The sequence below is a fragment of the Halichoerus grypus genome, chromosome 7 (genome assembly GCF_964656455.1).
Source record: "Halichoerus grypus chromosome 7, mHalGry1.hap1.1, whole genome shotgun sequence".
NCBI classification, from domain to species: Eukaryota; Metazoa; Chordata; class Mammalia; order Carnivora; family Phocidae; genus Halichoerus; species Halichoerus grypus.
This window is the reverse complement of record NC_135718.1, coordinates 33,121,393-33,141,172: the sequence shown is the minus strand read 5'-3', so window position 1 is coordinate 33,141,172 and position 19,780 is coordinate 33,121,393. Positions and strand designations below refer to the sequence as shown.

General features: G+C 42.8%; 1 protein-coding gene across 1 annotated transcript in view; it reads right to left on the bottom strand.

Annotated features, from left to right (window-relative positions):
* The window catches only part of LOC118523070 (protein FRA10AC1), a 73,551-nt gene that overhangs the window by 44,010 nt on the left and 9,761 nt on the right, over positions 1 to 19,780 (bottom strand). The window lies entirely within an intron of this gene.

Genomic DNA, 19,780 nt, shown 5'->3' with positions numbered 1-19,780 from the left:
ATATTCAAGGCCCCCTTCTATTCCTGACAGTAAATTATAGATAAATCCTGTTTTACTGAATGCAGTGAATGTGATCTTAAAAATCTGTAAGTTAAAGTAATGTCAATTCGATTATTTCAAAATACAATCAGATTATACTTTTTTTTTTGAGGGGGAGGGGCGGAGGAGGAAGGAGAGAAAGAGTCGTAAGCAGGTTCCACAAGGGCGCAGAGCCATATGCAGGGTTTGATCTCAGGACCCTGAGATCATGACCTGAGTTGAAATCGAAACCAATGCTAGACTGACCGAGCCACCCAGGCGCCCCAGATTATACTTCAATAAAAACATTAACTCAAAAAATGTAAAGTAATAATACACCACAGTTTAACATTATACTATACTGAATTACTTTGTCAAGCAGTTCCTTTTTTAGTAAATATCTAAAATCTATATTTAGTTCTTTTATTACTAAAACCAAGCACATCTGTACCTTGTATTCAATTTACTTTCTACCAGTATTTGACATTTAATAGCATTTTTCTACCATTCTTGGTATGTTTTTGTCCACTGCTTCATTTTACTCTTAAAACAAGTCCTGTTATCAGCCCCATTTTGCACATGAGAAATTAAAGCACAGAACTTAAAGCCACAGACCTGGTAAAGGTCTAGAACTAGGAGTGCTTGTCTCTCTACGAGACTCCATTTTCTCTCTGTCTCTGTGTCTCTGTCAATTTCTCCCTCTCTTTTTAACCCATTGATTGTGTGGAAAGTAGTTCCTGGTTCTAACGTTTTAAGAATTTCACATCTGTTGCTGCCAGACCATGCAGCCAAAGATCTGCATTTTTTTTCCCTTTGAGGCAGCAGTTATTGAAAGAGAAAAAATATTTAAAAAAAAAAAGAAAGAGAAAAAATAGGAAATATATGTTAGGGATAGATCACATGATCTGAACTAAAAACAATTTGTACAGGATAGAAAACCTACCTGAACAGAAAACCTCAAGTTAGCAATCAGAGCTCAACAACTATAAAAACACAAATATTTATTAAGTCCTTGTTCTGGGCAGAGTACCCTTCTGTTCATCAGGGTTACAAATATGTAAAAGGTTGACAAGTAATAAAGAAAAAATGAATAGTATAATAACAGCAATATATTCTATGGGGGCGCCTGGCTGGCTCAGTCAGTAGAGCATGTGACTCTTCATTTTGGGGTTGTGAGTTTGAGCCCCACGTTGGGTATAGAGACTACTTTAAAAATAAAATCTTTAAAAAAAAGAACAATATATTCTATCATATGCCAAGTACCTAGTAAATGGCATAAACCTATGGTTCCTAAGCTATAAAATGTGTTATTTCAATGAATGTGAAAATTTAAATGTACACTGCCACGTGCCATATAACTCAAATAAAGCAACAAAATACTATGATAGGTGGAGGTGAGGGAAGTTGGTCTCACTCCTCTGCATTACCTTTCACTGTCAACATACATACTCTTATTGCCCACTCAAAAAGCTGCTCTGGGAGACAGTATAATAAAGAACCACATTTCAAAGTCAGCTAGACTTTCTTCCACTTACTAGCTGGGAGATCTTGAGCAAATTATTTAATTCTCTGAGTCTTAATTTCTTCATCTACAAAATGGAGATTACACTAGTAGCTATCTTACAGAGGGTTAATGATGTTTAAAATGAAATGATGCAGCAAAAATTCTTAGCATGATGCCTAGTTCATAATGAGTATGTAATGAATGCTACTTGACGAAAGAAGCAGATTACAGGCACTCTTTCTTGAGAATAAGTTTAACAATTAACTGCTTCTTGAATATAGCCCAGAAACAGATCCACACATATATAATCCCATAATTAAAGGCATAGTTTTAAGTGTGGACTTTTCAATAAGTAGTTCTGGGTCAATTGAATAATATGGCAAAAAAAAAATACTGATTCCTACTTTACACGTTACATAAAAGTCAGTTTCAAAGAAAACAGGAAAACATCTTCATGATATTTCATGATATCTTCCTTAGGGCATAAAAAATTTTCCTAGACAGGACACACAAAGGGCTAACCATAAAGGAAAAAAAATAAAGACTTCTGTTTATTTTGAAGACAATTAAACAATGAAAAGTTAATTCACGAAGTGGGAAAAAATATTGCAGTATGCATATTTAACAAATTATCAGATTATACAAAGAACTTTAAAAACCATTAAGTAAAAGGTGGAAACCTAATAGAAAATTTAGCCAAAGTCTCAAACAAACAACTCACAAAAAAAGATACCCAAATGGCCAATGCATAGAAAACAAAGTGCTCATCTTTACTAGTTATCAGAGAAATGGGAATGAACACAATGTACACCATTACACACCCTCCAGAATGGCTAAATGGAAAGAATGGATCTAGTACTGATGAATATATCCTGTGTTGCATATATTCCATTCCTCAGTGTATTTTCAACAGAAAAGTGTGCATATGTTCATTGAAAGACCTGAACTAGGAAACACTATTTACAAATAATAGCACTATTTATAAGTAAAAAACTGGAAGCAATCCAAATGTCCATCAGCATTAGAATAGTTAAGTAAATTGTAGCTTATTCACACAATGGGAGACCATACACCAATAAAAGCAAATAAACCACAACTATATGCAACAACATAGATGAATCTCATAAATATAATACTGAGCAAAAGAAACATTGTATATGCAAAAGAATACATATAATACAATCCCATCTGTATAAAGAACAAAAGCAAAAGTAATCTCTTATGAGTCAGGATAATGGTTTCCCTGGTGGGTGAAGAGGAGGTGACTGGAAGGGAACACAAGGCAGCGGTGGGGAGGGCTTCTGGGGGAGATGGCAATATTCTATTTCTTGATCCTTGCATTCATTACATTAGTGGTTCATTTGCACCTATGGTTTGTGTACTTTTTTTTTTAAGGCTTTATTTATTTTAGAGAGAGAGCGTGGGGGGAGGGGGCAGACGGAGAGGGAGACAGAGAATCTCCAGCAGACTCCCCATGGAGCCTGATGCAGGGCTCGATCTCAAGATCCTAAGATCATGACCTGAGCCGAAATCAAAAGTCGGACGCTTAACCGACTGAGCCACCCAGGTGCCCCTGGTTTGTGTACTTTTATGTATGAATGTTATACTTCAGTAAAAAGTTTACATTAAAAAAAATTGAACTATTCCTAGAGGTTTTTAAAAACTTTGGCTCTAACGGGTAAATGGAAGTGTTGGTGATTAAAGCAGTGTCAGGCATGACAGAATAGTTTGGGGAATAGAGAGGTGGGATTTCCTGGGAAATCATGCCATATAAATGCTACATAGTCAAAGACAAATTTCCTAAGCACTGAGATGGGGGCAGCTGGGGGGCTGGGGGGGGGGTGCTCTGTAAGTGCTTAGTCAGCACCCAGAGGACGGAAAGCACCCAGGCCTAGAACCCTTGGCAAGGTCAGCCTGTGCTTCCTGAACATTTACAAGTCAGGATCTGGCAGAAGGTAGCTCTACAACTTCCATGATAGAGTTCAGTCCATGAATACAGACACAGTCCAATAGGTATCTTGTGCAAGCTGGTCAAAGGTCAGGCACTTGCTTGTGTAAATGCACAAAGGAAACTACCAGAGCATGAACACTGTGGTTGGATGGATGTTAGGAAGTTAAGTGGAGAGACAGCAATATACCAATTACCAAATGAATTGATTGTCATCTTTAGGCCTGCTCCCAGGAGGCAAGAACAGAGACAGGATGTCTATAAAGCCCCTCTCTGAGGCAGTCGTGGGTAGGGAGCCTTGTGATTAAGAGATAGGGAGACACCAGATCAGAAGAGATGAGAAACAGACACCAGGAACACTAAATGTCACCGGAAAACTGATGCACTTATTTTTTGTCATATAATATCTGTGTGTCTAAAGATTTCATGCCTCACTCAGGCACATGCAAAGTAGAGAGATTCACTAGACTAATGAAGGTTGATGGGTGTCGTATCTCTGGATCCTGCCTCAAGGGCTGGCTAGGCCTGGGCCTATCATCATGGAAAATACATAATTTCCCCATCAAGGCCGAGGCTCTCTGTGGGACACAGACACAGACACAGGTCATTAGAGTACAGTATTGTGGGAAGTGATAGGGAGAGACCCAAAAGGCTGTGGAAGCACCAGGGAGGGGCCTCTAGTCCTGAGAATAGGAAGACTGGAAATGCTTAGGAGACGGAGGACTTAATGTTTATGTTCCAAATGCTTAAACCACAGATTTAACTCTATGCTACAAACTGCACTGACTTTGCATCCAAAGGAAAGGTCAGTATGTCTTTCCAGGCCTCCCACGTTCACCAGTGACCACCAACAGCCTCTTTCTTTATAAGGCATAAGCAAGAACCAAGTAGGAGTTGACCAAATCCCATGATTTCACAGTGTATGAACACAAGTTGACCATGTAGAGAGCATGCTGGTGTAGCCGAGTGAAATGTCCAGTGAAATAGGTCTGCTGCATGGTTAAGGACACATCTCAGTAGTATTATGTGGTCAGGCAATTATATGTAAATAGTAAGCAGTTTTCCTAAATGATGCCTTAATTACATAATCTCTTGAAAGTAAAACCTCTTTGACTAGTTGTTCTAGTACTGAAAGTGATCATTGGTGGAAGGAAATAGAAATACTTCAACACACACAATAACCTAAATGACTGAGCAGGCTCAGAGGAGCAGCGGTAAACAGGAGACGGAGAGCTCATGCCTCTCCTTCCTCAGGCTGTAAAAAAGCAACAGCACCCAAAGTCATATTTGGATCCATAAATAGAACTTTTTCAATGACACACTTTATTGTCAGGAACTCTGTTAAATGCTGTAGGATGGCATACAATAGAAACACAGGCCAGAATTGCCAGAGCAATCCATTTTTCCAGAGAAGTTGAAAATCTGGATTTTTAGATTCAATATTCTGATTGCTAATATTGGCATCTAATTCAAGTTTAAAAATCAAAGCAAAACACCACTTGGAATAAAACACTTCTGTGACCTGCATTCAGCCCAAAGGATGCCAATTTCCAAGGGGTGGTCCATTATCCTCTTTGGAGGTGGTGGTTTGGAAACAAAGATTATGAAGCTATCTTGGGTTTGTCTCTTGGGGATAAGACAGGCTCCTGGCAAGTCAAGCAGGAGGAATCAAAGCCTTAAATAAACACTAAGGAAAGGGGGCTTAGAGAGGTCACAGCATGGGCCACAGCCAGGGGTGGTCCCTAAGTTCCTGGGCAGGAATATCTATGCTGACTGAGAAGATCAGGGTGACCCCCAGACTGGGGGGATGGAACTCACATCCCAGAGCATGCTGACAATGTTGAATTTCACCTGAGCTCTTCACTCCTAGAAAACAGGGATGATTAAAGGAATCCCCTCATTTTTGTGTTCTGGAAAACAGCTTACTGCAAAGAACCATTCTTTCCCATAAGACTTAGATAAGACTCAGATGACCCCTGTTTAACCAATGACAATGCTACATACAGACCTTCCAAATTCCCATTCTTTGCCTCATAAATGATGAGCTGAACTGCTTACTCCACTGATTGATTGGAACGCAATGTTAACCAAACTTTGGGTAAGCTTCTTTCTGTCTTCCAAGCCCCTGAACTTTGGCCCACCCACAGCCTGGGCCAGCACCGAGCCCCTCCTGAGAACAGACTGGCCTTAGCATAAAATCTACTCTAATCTACCATCTGATCATGCTACCCTTTCATTCCATTTTCCCCACACTCAGTTCTTTCCAGCCCTGCTCATGCCTCTGTGCAAAAGACCACCTTTACGTGCCCTGACCCCTGAGACACTTGCAGCTTCCCCCTGTTGCAATAGTCCCTTTCCTCCCTTGTAAACATCTTTGAATAAAAGCCTCTCCTAACTACATCCTGATTTGTTTTCTATTAGACTTTTTTAAAAGCCAAAATCATGACTCTTCTACAAATATAAAAACACCTATCAGAGATTTTATTTACCTAATTCATGAGACAACCAGCAAGAGTTTACCATCAGTTCAAAGAAAAATTCAAAGAACCCAGGCATAAAGGCAATCAGGAAAGCTAACAGGAATTTACAAATAGATGCAAAACTGGTCAGTATCCAAGGGCAATAATCAATTGCGCTTCCACCAGACAAAACGAGTTTGTGTCTCTATTGACAAGAATCATTTGTATGCTATCGGTTTTATACAACCTAAAAAGTTGTAAAATAGCTCAAAGATGATGAAAGTCCCAATAACTCAAAAGGGTGCCAGCCTAGTAACCCTTTTTTGCCTATTTCAATGTCTCTCGTAATTTTTCCTGATGCCGCTCTCAGAGCACCCCCAGCACCATTCTCCCACCAGTGAAGTGCACCAGCTGCTCTCAGGTTACCTGAAGTCCGTCAGCACTGTGATGGCTCCTGGCGACGGTTATTTCAGCTCAAGCACTGCTCATTGGGTGCCGTGTGGTGGAGGTACAGCTATCCAGCCATTCCTGCTACAAATACTATCTACCCTGAGCCAGCACTATGCTATGAGCACTATGGGGATCAGGCGGACTGATTCCTGTCCTTTGGAGCCTTACTGTCCAAATGGGGACAGGAAGAATAGTAAATAGACAAATAAAATAATTACAAACTGATAAATGCAATGAAGGAAAGTAGCTGCCAACACAGAGAATCACCAAGAGGGGCTTAGGTAAGTAGAGTGGTCAGGATGGTTGCACTGAAGAGAACGTTTCAGCTGAGACTTGAAAAATGAAGAGGAGCCAGCTACTCCAAGGTGGAGGGTGGCAGGAAGCCAGCAGAGCAGCCAACTCTACACTACAGTCTGTGCTCACCCTCTGTGCTTCTAGGGACAGGTCTGCAGCAGCTATAGTTACTGCTTAGCCCTGCCCCAGTGCTCAGGAGGCAACAAAGGCCAGGTCTTGCCTTCCCAGTGGTGGTAAAATGGCTGTCTTTGAGTCTAAGCTTCAAAAAATGTCAAGGAGAAGAGAAGGGTCCCTCCCAAATCAGCTTGCCCTCCTTCCTCCTCTGACCCAGTTTCCCTCTGAACTACCCCCATCTACTAAATGAAGCCTGAAATGTCTTCAACTTGTGAACAACGGTTGAACCCACAAAAAAAGATAAAAGGCTTTTAAAAATGTAAATGAGTGGCAAATGAGAATTAACACATTAGTGTGACTGTGTACAATTATCAGCCTTTTGCTGAACTGATTTGATTACAAAGCTGCAAGCACAGGGTTCTTATAGGCAAGGGGAAAGACCCAAGGGTTGTGTGTGGTGGTGGGGCACCCAAATCAATGTATCTTCTGCCTCACGATTTTGTCCAGAGCCTGGGCAATAGTTTATTGCTGTTCCAAAATCCTATCATGCTGCTCCATGACTCTCACCAGGATGCTGGCACCAGAATGGCTGGATTGGGGACCATCTGCCTGAGTTGGGAGTGCTGCAAGTAGATGGGCGCATGGGGACAGACAGCAGAGGGAGGAGAAGGCGGGGGGCAGAATCTGGGGCCACTGATCCGGCCAGGAGAGGAAGAAGGAGATGGAGAACAACAGACTCAGAGAGCCCACAGAACCAGAAAAAAATGTTGTATCATAGCAACCAAAGGAAATGTTTAAAGAAAGGAAGTGGCCAATTATGTCAATGCCAAGGGACTGTTTCTCAAAATGTGTGTGGTTCTGGGAATGCCCACATCAGAATCACTTGGGCCATTATTAAGAATTCAGATTCCCAGGCCTCTGCCACACCTGGTTCGGAATCTCTGGGCCTGCAACCAGGAATTGGCATTTTAATAGGTGCTCAGGGACATTGATGCATGTTCTGGAGTAATGTGTAATACATGGGATGTGGAATCAGAACTGGGTCTGATTCTGGTTCCTTCACTTAAGCTGTTGGGCAAGTTATTTAACTTCTCAGAGCCTAGTTTTTTAAATCTATAAAATAATACCTACTCCATAGGGTTGATATGAGGATAATCTTCACAATGAGATTATATTTATATATACAAGCTATATATTCAGTGCTTAGCACAATGCCTGGAACACAGTCGGAAGTCAATGAATATAAATTGCTATTGTTACATAATAAAGAAAGGCCATCGGATTTGGGAAGAAGGGTGATTTTCAATTTTCCAGAGAGTCTCCATAGAGCAGCTTGGGACATTTCTGGTAATTTGAAAGCAAATACATGGATAAGAAGTAGAAGTAGCAAGTGAAGATCAAGGTCAAGTTCAGAAAAACGTGCAGCAGAAGGAAAGCCATTGCGGTTGGTAGTTAGAACTGGGTAATGCTGGTAAGAGAAAGGTGACTATTGAAAGAGCAGGGATGGGAGGGAGCTTGAAGGACAAAGTAAGGAAAGTTTCAATGGCACAGATATAGGAGGCACTAAAAGAAAACAGGAATAGGAGTCCAGTCTCGGAGAAGATGAGGAGGAGTTTCAGAGGATGGATAGTTAGAGAAGCTGACCCATTTCCCCTGACATCAGAGAAAAGAATTACAGCCTGAGTTCGCCAAGTGTGGACCCTGTCCCAGCAGCATCAGTACCACTAGGAATGGGTTAGAAACACAATTTTCCTGCTCCACTGCAGACCTACTCCATCAGAAACTCTGGAGGATGGGGCAATCTTTGCTTTAACGAGCCCCCCAGGCGATTCCAATGTACCCGAAGCTGGAGAACCACTGGATTAGGCAAGAGTTGAAGAGGCAGGGATCTTTGAGACCAAGCTATGTGGTGCCCTGGGCAGGCCATCCACTGAGTGTGGGCACACGGGGAGGCTGAAGGAGCAGAGAAGGAGGCTGGGACAACAGTCCTGGGTGCATGCTAGAGAGTCAGTAAGACCTATGCAGGGGTTTCCAAACTACAAGATGCCATAAACAGGTAAGAATGTTTCTGTCCTACAATAACAACACATCTGAGTTGACTAAAAAAAATAATTCAAAAGCAACATGTACTGAGGTATGTATAATATCGAAAAACTAAACACTTAATTGCCCAACATGAGGGGAAGCATTAACAGAGTCCCAAGGCATTCATTAACGCCTGGTGCAGACTTCGAGGCAATGAGAGAAAACATCTATGATACAATGGGGAAAAAGCCTCCAATAGTGTACATATATATAATAACGATCATGGTTTTTTTTTTTAAAAAAAAAAAGCACTTTTGAAGGGATGATTGGAATTTTAAAATAGACTGCCAAAGGCCACTGGGGCCAAGAACATGGCTATTACACTTGCCACAGCGGAAGCAGTGGCTATTGGTAGGGAGAGTTAGTCAGCGAGGGCTTCGGGGTAAGATGAGCTTTAATCTGGGAGTTGACAGCCATATGGGGGTGGGGGGCGGTGCAGGGACCAGGAGCTGGTTTCTGACAGCTGCAGCGGCTCAGGGCCAGAGCAGCTAGGACGGAATCAGTTGAGTTTGTTCAGAGTCTTTGAGGCTACCCACGTGTCTGGAGTAGAAGAATGCCATAGAGAATAACAGGAGATGGTCTTGACAAGCCAGGGCGATGACATTTTTAAAACTCAAACTTGGGATCCAAGGCTGGCTTGGGAGCATAGATGCTATCGGGAGTGTGGGCCAGCATATCTGAATCTGGGCATCCCTGGGAAATGTAAGACCAGGGCAGTCATGGTGGATGAGCATTTCTAGGAGACCATTTACATCTGGAGTCCCCATTCATTTTATAGATCAGGTAAATGAAGGCAAGGGAAGTTGAAGGACATGCCCAGGATCACACAGCTTGAAAGCTGCGAAGACCAAGGCAAAAGCTAGATCTCCTATTTTATTACCATGCTTCCTGAGCTAAAATAACAAACCTAAGCTGAAAAGTCGAGATGAATGTGACAGGTCACAGAGATTCATGAGAAATCACGGCCCAGGAAGCAACATGGTGAGTGGAGTGTTTGAGGAAGGACAGTGACGTGTGAAGGTAGGGATCGCTGGGGGACCAGCAGGAACCTCTAGGCATGTGGTTAACTAGGGCCTGGACAAATTGCTGGCTATGCCATTAGTAAAGAACCACAAAGAGACACGGCATTCCTCTCTCACTCCACACTGTCCCCAATTTCCTTCCGTCTGTTCCTTAGAACTCATTTCTTTTGCCTTCAAGGCTTTGTGGACACAACTCAGCACAGACTTTAGCCACCCTGTAGATCTTTCTGATATTTTTCGATAGACCATGCTCCTCATCTTCCAGAGCCAGTGCTATACCAACTGATAATTAAAAGGAATCAGACCCACCACAAATTGCAAGTGGCCCTGACCTCGTGGCCTTCTACAAATACTGTGGTATTTAAAGAGAAGGCTGACAGAGCAGAAAGGCACTGGAATGTCTCCCCCCCAAGTCTGGTACTTCCTGTCCCGCTTCCAGCATCTCTGCTCCTCCCTCATGCCTCCAGCTTCCTTCACTGCTATGGGACAATGGGAGGCATCATGCTAACGTTAAGACTGAAAGGACAGGTTCTGGGCTAAGCCCTCACAGACCCAGAACACAAGTGGTGAAGGAGAAAACAAGACCAGCCCAGGTCTCTTAAAGCTCTCTCTGCACTACAATCTGTCTTTCCCCCTCCATGAAATGCACCCTGAAATAAAGTTCCAAAATAAAAAAATTTTTTCAGTATTAATTATATATATAGAATATATAAAATATAAATATATTTATATGAAATATAATTATATATATATATTTTAAGATTTTATTTATTTGAGAGAGAGCGAGAGAGAGCACATGAGAGGGGGGAGGGTCAGAGGGAGAAGCAGACTCCCCGCCGAGCAGGGAGCCCGACGCGGGACTCGATCCCAGGACTCCAGGATCATGACCTGAGCCAAAGGCAGTCGCCCAACCAACTGAGCCACCCAGGCACCCAATATAATTATATATTTATATTTAAATATGTAAATATACAAATATATATCATATATATACAGATTAGAGTCAATAGAAGGCAATAAAGTTATGGTAAATGGGGGGGCGCCTGGGTGGCTCAGTCAGTTAAGCATCTGCCTTCAGCCCAGGTCGTGATCCCAGGGTCCTGGGATCGAGCCCCGCATCGGGCTCCCTGCTCAGTGGGGAGTCTGCTTCTCTTTCTCCCTCTGCCACTCCCCCACCCCCCTGCCCCTTGTGCTCCCTGGCTCTATCTATCTCTCTGTCAAATAAATAGAATCTTTAAAAAAAAGTTATGGTAAATGTGGAGAAATTCAAATATCACCTTAAATGCAGTAATTGAACAGCATTCTTTAAATTGAATTACTTTAAGAAAGGAAAAAGAAGAATTTTTTCCTTTAAATTAGATCTGCCATCAGAAGTAACTGGTCTACATGTGCTTTTCCTTGGCGTGTTACTGTTACTTCCCTTGGAACTACATTATGTTATTCCTGGTACTTGTTTCCCTTTCCTTCCATGACCCAGTCTGCTGAAAGGAAAAGACCTTATCTTTGCATGCCTCATGATTCTTTGTATTGTTTTTGGCATGGTGTTTATTCTTCAAAAGGTTTTGGCACGGTGTTTATGCTTTATAAACATTTGTGGAATGACAGCGCATAAAGTAACTTGCAGCCAATATTTTTGCAACTTGTCCCTTCACTATGTAAAGGAGAAAAGTCAAACAGCAAAATGAATGTGCCACATCAACTGCAGAATTTAACAACTTGTCTTTCCAAAGAAAACATCTTAGGAAGCTTTGGGCTCACACATACAATTCTGAAATCCACATCACACAGATGAGTCTGAACAAGTTGAATCAAGTCTTTGGTAACAAATTAAAATTTTGACCATGGCAATTAGGGCAGAATCAAATAAGATGTCAAATGGCATTTAAGCCAATTTCCCTTTCTATAATCAATGAGTTGTTTTGAAGCAAAAAAAAAAAAAAAATCCTCAGGATTATGTTTACTTACAATATTTTAAGAAAACTGGTTTGTGGGATGCCTGAGTGGCTCAGTCAGTTGAGCTGCTGCCTTCGGCTCAGGTCATGGTCCCGGGGTCCTGGGATCGAGCCCCGCATCGGGCTCCCTGCTCAGTGGGAAGCCTGCTTCTCCCTCTTCCTCTGCAGCTCCCCCTGCTTGTGCTCTCTCTCTCTCTCTCTGACAAATAAATAAATAAAATCTAAAAAGAAAAAGAAAAAAGAAAACTGCCTTGCTTGCTTTTCTGTAAAACCAAGAACAGAGTGAGTTCTTAGACTCCTCTCAGATGCTTCAGCTAAAAAGTTAAATGAACACTAGTGCCAATAAAACGAGGAGAAAAATTATGTCAAACACTTGACACCAGCTGCAGCAATTAAGTAAGCACCTGCTTTGTTTCATCTCCCATCACCCCCCTCCCTGCTTCATTTAGGCTGGTTTCTGGGGGCTTTTTTTGAGAATAAATGCACCTCAGTGCACAAGCACACAAATGTGCTTTTCCCTTCTTTTTTCTTTCTTTTTTCTTTGACTGTCATTAACTAGGGCAAACTGAGTGGCAGGAAGATCTGGACAAAGGCAGGGTAGTAAAGGCACTTAAATTTCTAAAATCTGGAGTTTTTGAGAATGTTGGGGGCAGATGTAACCATAGCAATCAGCCCTGCTATGAGTGCTGATGTCTTCTGCTTGTACTAAGCAGCCGACTACACCATCCCAGGGAGACCCTGCAGATGAAGATGTAGATTTGATTTCTGGAAGCAAGGTTTCTATTGGCTTAAAAAGCAAGTTTCTCTGCAGAGATTCAGGCTTGAAAAGAGACGCCATCAAGTAGTTCTAGACTGTTATAACAGCGCAGAGCTAGCATGAGCATCAAACCAGATACGAAAGAGGTAACGGTGCTTTGGAAAGTTGAAAAGATTATGCAAATGTGCAGCAGGTATTAATATTAAACATGCTTATTGAAATCCATCGAATAGAAACTAGACAGTAAGCGTATTCATCCCCTGGAAGTGAATTAGCACTTTTCAGAGCCCTGAGCTACCATTTCCTCTTTCCCCTTTTATCTTCTTTGTGAAAGCTGACTAATGATGCCTCACTCACGGGGCGATTGGGAGGCTTACAGGAGACTAAGTGATATAATGTATGGGAAGCACCTTGCTCTGTGCCTCCTATATAAAAAAGACACTTAATAAATGTGACTTGATTTCAAGGGGGAAATCAGATATATTATCCTGAGAATTCCTCATACCTGCAGCCCACCAATAGACGCTTCCCATTAAATTATGTTTCCAAGAGAGAAGAATGGAAAAGTCACCCTCAACAGTATGGAATCAGGGAAGCTAACCGCTTCTCACATGGAAAAAAGAGACATGAAACCAAGACGTTTATGCTCCAGTTCGTGCGTACCAGAGTAGCAACAATTCCTTTCTTCCCATACTGATTATTACCACTCTGTTCTCCAGGGGGAAATGTTAACGCTGGTTAAGAAGTCCCTCTAACACAGCCAGACACCCACAAAAGAGAGATTCTGAGAATGAAACAAGACCTTCGGCTGTAGACCAGCAGCTCCTTGAGATCAGAGACCTCCCTGCCCCATTTCCTGCCACGGACCCAGCGCGCCCCAGCGTGACGAGTGCCCAGCATGTCACGAGGCCTCGGGGCACATTCACTGAAGGAGTTCAGCACATCAGAGATGTGAGGAAGAAAATGAGATATCAGATTAGAGGTCTCTGTTTCCACAATTTAATTGGTAGCCTTGCTTCCTTAGCCTTTGGTTCAGAATGAGGCCACATTTGTGTTAGGGCTCAGACTGTAACAATTCATAACTCTGCATGGTAATGGATGGAGCTAGACTTACTGTGGTGTTCATTTCCCAATATGTACAAATATTGAATCATTATGTTGTGCCCTTGAAAGGAATACAATGTCATTAGTCCATTATACTTCGATAAAAGAGAAACATAATGATTCTGAAGTTTCGTTCTTGATCAAGGGTCCACTGTACTCTTCTTACTAGTGTGCTCAGCCCATCATTAAGAGCAAGAGCAACCTGTTCATTGTTAATTAGTTATTATGGCCTCCAAGAAGAAGAAGCCAGAAAGTCTGGTCAGTCTACCTAAGGGCTCTGTCATCTGCTGTTGGTACAGATTTACATTGGTACAAAAGAAATGAAGTTGTGTAGAACAAACCTCTATTTTTTTTTTAGATATTGCTACAGCACCAAGACAGACAGCCATTGACAATCCTAAGAGATTCTGCACCAAACAGATCTGTGCTTCCAGCGTTATATCACTGGCTGGTTTATACACACTCATACACACAGAGCCTATCCTTAGGCATGTCTGTGTGCCTGGGTGGCTGGACCAGCAAGTCCAGCAAGTTACACCATGCTGAGAACCCTTGTCTTGACTGATCTCTCCCCTGGAGAGCCTAGAAACCCTGAGCTTGAGTTCAAGGCAGTAACACTTGAGCAGAACCTTCAAGGATGGGAAGGAGAGGAGCAGATAGGCATCCTAGGAAAGCAAACAGTATCACCAACAGAGCAGGGTTTTTTTGTTTTGTTTTTGTTTTTCTCAGGTTTCTAGCAAATTTAATGCACAACACTCAAAACTCAATGGCAAGGGAAAGGTAAATAAAATAAAAATGGGGTCAGGGAAGAGGGCAATGGGTACACACAGGGAGGGGCAAGAAGTGGACAAGTTAGGATCTGGAGCAGGGGGATGCCCTTCTTTGGGCATCACATCTCATCCAACCCATAGTCTTCCTTGGGGTAAGTCCTCACTATCACAACTGATGGCTTGATGAAGACACCGTACCTGGCCCAGCACTCACAGTAGCGTTTTCCATCACACTATCATTGTTTTCCCCTAGTGACTCATCATGGTGGCGCCAATCTGGTAGCGAGGCTTGAAAACTGTGAGCCCTATGTACATGATGGTGCTGCAGCGGGGGGCTGCCCACGGCCATCTGGGCCTTCTCCTTGGTGAGGAGCTGAGTGGTCTCAGCCTCAAGCAACCTTCATGTGTCTGGACACAGAATTCATGCAAGGGTAGGGAGGTAGGAAATGTCATAGGAAGGCAAGGCCGTTTTGGGGATCTACAATTGCAGGGTGGTGGAGTACAGAGACAACAAGATTTAAAGAAGCATTCATTCTTTCTTTGGAATACAGAGATATCTTGAAAGGTGCTCTTTGTACCACATTTAGACTTGGGGCAAAACCCAGAACCCACCGCCATCACTTCAGTGTCCTATAGAGCAGTGGTGGCCCCAGGGAGGCCTAACAACTATGACAGCACATTGGGAATAGCCAGTCTTCCAAATCATTAAGGTGACATGGCCCAGGCTGGTCTATCACCTAACATGGACTAATTAGCTCTATGAGAGGAATCGATTAAAGGTGTTAAAAGCCCTTGAAAATATACCCAAGTCAGCCTAGAGTAATCAGGGAAATAATCCTGGTCATGAGAGCAGACTCCTCAAAATCTTACCAATCTTGATTGGTAAGGAGTACATTCATTCAACAAATCCTTTCATTGGTCCTTTTCCCTGGCCATAAAATAGATCCACCTAGGGGCCTTAAAAAAATTCCCGGGGCACCTGGTGGTTTAGTGGGTTCAGCATCTGACTTTGACTCAAATCATGATCTCAGGTCCTGGGACTGAGCCTGGTGTCAGGCTCTGTGCTCAGCGGGGAGTCTGCTTCTCCTTCTCCCTCTGCCGCTCCCCTGAATCGTACTCTCTCTCTCTCTCTCCATGTCTCTCTCTCTCTAATAAATAAATAAAAATCTTTAAAAAAAAAATTCCCAATGTCTAGGCCCATACCAGTGATTCCAGACCCATCTGAGCTGAAGGAACAATGAGTGGGAAGGCCTGGAGAACAGGATAAATTTACAGGGATATTTACAGGTCTACATGCCTGGAACACAGAATAGGGAAATGAAGCATCAGGTGACACACTGGGGCCACCACTGTTCAGTGGGACATGGAAATAATGGTGTAGGTTTTAAATCCCTGTCCCCAAGTCTAAAATGCGGTAGATGTTGCTGTAGCCATATCACAGCAGAGGCTATTTAAAAAGGGAATCTTAAAGAATCTTTGAGAAAGGGTGCCATGGTTATTATGGCACACTATGTAGTCCCCAAATCTTGTCTCCTTTTTCTCCTGGTAAAGGACGATGAGATTGAGTTCCGACCAATGGAATGCGGGCAGAAGTGAAGAAAACCTCGCTTGAGAACCTCTGCATGGGCACTCTCTCCCTTTCCCCTCATCTGCTGCTGGGAGGCAGAGTCCAGTGGAGGACTCCAAGGTCCTGAGGAGGGTGGGCTAGGAGTAAGCAATCAGCCTCTACTGTATTAAGTCACTGAGATTTGGGGAATGTTTGTGATGGCCATTAGCCTACCCTGACTTATACAGTAATCATAGATCAAACAAGTTAATTTCCTTAGAAGCACAATGTCAAGAACAGCAAAGGTTTAGTAAGTAATAGCTATCTATTATTATGTGGTATTTGCCCTGCTTTGGGTACCTAGACTTTCCCTTCCCATTTTTTTTCTAATGTTATTTCTTCCCTTTGATCCAGTGACCAAGGCATATCTGGATGTCTCTCTCTGCTTTGTCTTTACGCCTGATCACAATGTCAATGCAATACTTCTGCCTGGACCTTGCTTCACTAATAGCATTTCCTTGCAAAAAATATGGGGAGAGAGGAGATGCTTCTGTTGACATGCTAATGAGTCAGAAGCATGAGGCAGTCCAATTGGCACCGTTCTCCACAGCTCGGCTCTGCTTTCCCTGCCTTTCCACGTGAAGGCTACAGGGCCGAGAGTTGAACTCGTTTGAGGACTAACCCAGAGGGGCAGCATTATCGCCTCCACTGGAGAAAACATTCCATAAAAAGTGTTCCTGCTGAGTTTTCGCAAAACTTCCAAATTTTAATTAGACACTGGAGACCCAGATGGGCAGCAAAAGGAATTTTGACAAATACAAGGAGTTTAAGTTATTGAGGAAGCAAGTGCTCCTACACTAAGGGTAAAATCAATAGTCATGTGACTAGGTGGCCACTTAATCAGCTTGATTTGAGGAGTTCCAGGGGCTCCCCCTGTGGCCCCCAAACATCTCCTCCGTAGCATGTCAGCAATGCCTAAAAAGTGGTTCATAGCAACTTTTCACAATTACATTTCACTTTACAGGATCTCTCTTACTGCTCCCAATTCTCCAGCAAGGTCGGGGTATAAATATGGACCCCATGGCTCCACGAAAGCAAGCGATTTGCACAAGACTGCACAGCTGGAAATAGCAGAATGGGGACTCTTCACGTGTTTGGTGGCTTCAGAGTTCTTCCCACGACACCACAACTGCCTCTGTCATTGTCAAAGCTTCACTTCCTTGGGGTCGGTGCATCTTCTAAGTAACTGATCATTCAAATGAAATCTCACCTGAATCTTAATGCACAAGTGGAGTTGTTCTGGTCAAAGTGTATTTATGGGGAGGAGAGGCAGGGAGAGAGAAAGTTAAGGGAATTCAATGCAAAGTCTAAGAAATACAGTGTAAAAGCCACTAGCTTAAAGCGTCTGTGCCCTATTTTGATAAAAATGGCCTTGGAGGAACCACTTAGTGTCATTCATACATTGTATCCTATCAGATAATTTCTTAGTAGCTGAGACAGGGAGATAGAATAGCAAACCCAGGTTGAAGGACCCTGTTGGTGTGTGGCCAGGCGGGAAGGAGAGAAGGAATACAATAAAGGATGAAAACCAACTTTACATTTTGCTTCAGATTTACTCTGCCTGTGGAGGGAATCAAATTCTGCTGCTGCTAATAGATTGTTGTTCTTTTAGAACATTGATGTTTAAAGCTAATACTTTAAAGTATTTCTTGTATTTTGTCAAGTGTCATGAGAATCAGGATTTTAGGGACCAGAGAGAGTGATGGAAACCAGCCACCACGCTCTCCAAATTCCTGGGAGCAGGCAGATACAAGAGAGGAGGGTGCAGGCAGCTGGACTGTGACTAGGATTGGTGGGAGAAGAGCCTGGATGGGTCCTGATAAGTTGGGAGAGACTAACTGAGGGGCTTCTCTCCTACCCTTACTCCCTTCTTCAAGCCTTCCCTCTCTGCTGTACTCAGTTCATGCTGATGGAGCTCTTTGTGGCCCGCACTCCCAGGTGCTGGAGGATTTACAATTCCTACCAAGAATTCCTTCCTTAATTCTTTTTAAATGCCCCCTTTTCAGGAACAATGGTGTTTCCCACCCTCACTCCTGCAAAAACTTGCCTTTACTGAAAAAGGATCAATTAATTTTCTCAGTTTCCTGGGCTCAAATCCTAGCTCTGCGGTTGGCTGGCTCTATGACCTATTTATTGCACCTGTCTAGCTTTAGTTCCCTGACCTGAAAAATGGGCATAAGAACACCTACCTCATAGAGTTGTAATGAGAAATAAATGATAGAATGAAATATATGTAAAAGGTTCTTAGCCCAGTGCTCAAAACCCACACAGGGCCCGGTGAAAGAGATCAGAGTATGTCACCGCAAAATATGCCACTTTGGAATAAGGTGGTTTTGAGCCAAAAGGGATTGGTTCTTTGCCCTTTCCCTTCCTGTCTAAATGCAGGGCACACCTTTCCCTTTGTAAATGTAATATAAATTTTCATTTGTGAATGTGCCTACCTCTCCAGTACCAGGAAAAGAACTGCTCTGAGACAATTCTTATCACCTGAGAGGACTCTTATCTACATAATAAACCTTAAGAAACCTTTTTTTTTTTAGATTTTATTTATTTATTTGAGTAGAGAGCCAGAGAGAGAGAGAGAGAGAGAGAGAGAGAGAGCAAGCACAAAGTGGGGGAGGGGCAGCAGAAAAGGGAGAAGCAGGCTCCCTGCTGAACAATGTGGGGGGCTTTGGGATCATGACCTGAGCCGAAGGCAGACACTTAACCAACTGAACCCCCCAGGCGCCCCTAAACAACTCTTATTTACCATGTTTCCTAGTCACCTTCTCATAACTTACCCACATTCCAAAAGCCCCAAACCCCTTTCCCTTTGTCTAGCCTCCTCTCCACACAGTGTCACCCCTTGTTAAGGTGATATATGAGCCCCAAATTGTAACACCTCCTTCAGTCATGTTTCTTTGTGAACTCCTGTGCATAAGTATATAATTAAATCCTGTTTTTAAAAAACTCTTGTTAAGCTGCCCTTTGTCAGTTTAATTTGCGGGGCTCAGGCAGGGAACCTAAGGAGTAGAAGAGAAAAATTTTCCTTCCCTACAGAGGCACAAAACCTTTTTCTTCTTGTACTTTTTTCTTGTTTCACGTTATACGCTGTGTTCCCTGGTTTACCCTAGAAACCATTTCTCAGAAGCCTTGCCTATTGTGGGGAGAAGTCAGAGGCAAAGGCATGAGGAAGTTTCCCAGATCTTGGGGAGCAGAGAGACTACAGTGGGACACTCTCTACTAGTGCAGCCACCTGACATCCACAGGCAATCTGGGGACCTTGAGGAGGCTGCCAGGATGGACTGAAACAGAAATGGAGCCCTCTGGGTTTAGTTTAAATTTTCCTGACCCCCCAGTTGAGACTCTGTGCTGTTATTGCTGCTCCACCAACCTGATTGTCCCCTAACACAGTCTTCTCCCACCTTGTGCTTCCTCTTATTTAATTCTTGACTCCTCCTCTAGACTATGATGCTCAAAGGCAGGAGCTCTGCAGGTCTTGCCCTGTACTGAATGTCCAGTGCTAGGCTGTGCCTCACATGGAAAACACACTTAGCACACATTTGTTGAATGAATGAACTTAGATAACTATGTTGAGTAAGAACTAAGATAAAACTGTTCAAAGTAAAATGAATAAATAAATAAATAAAAATCCAGCATTTACTTAGTTCTAATCTGAGTGGCATGATTACAGTCAAATGCCAGATGATGAACACTC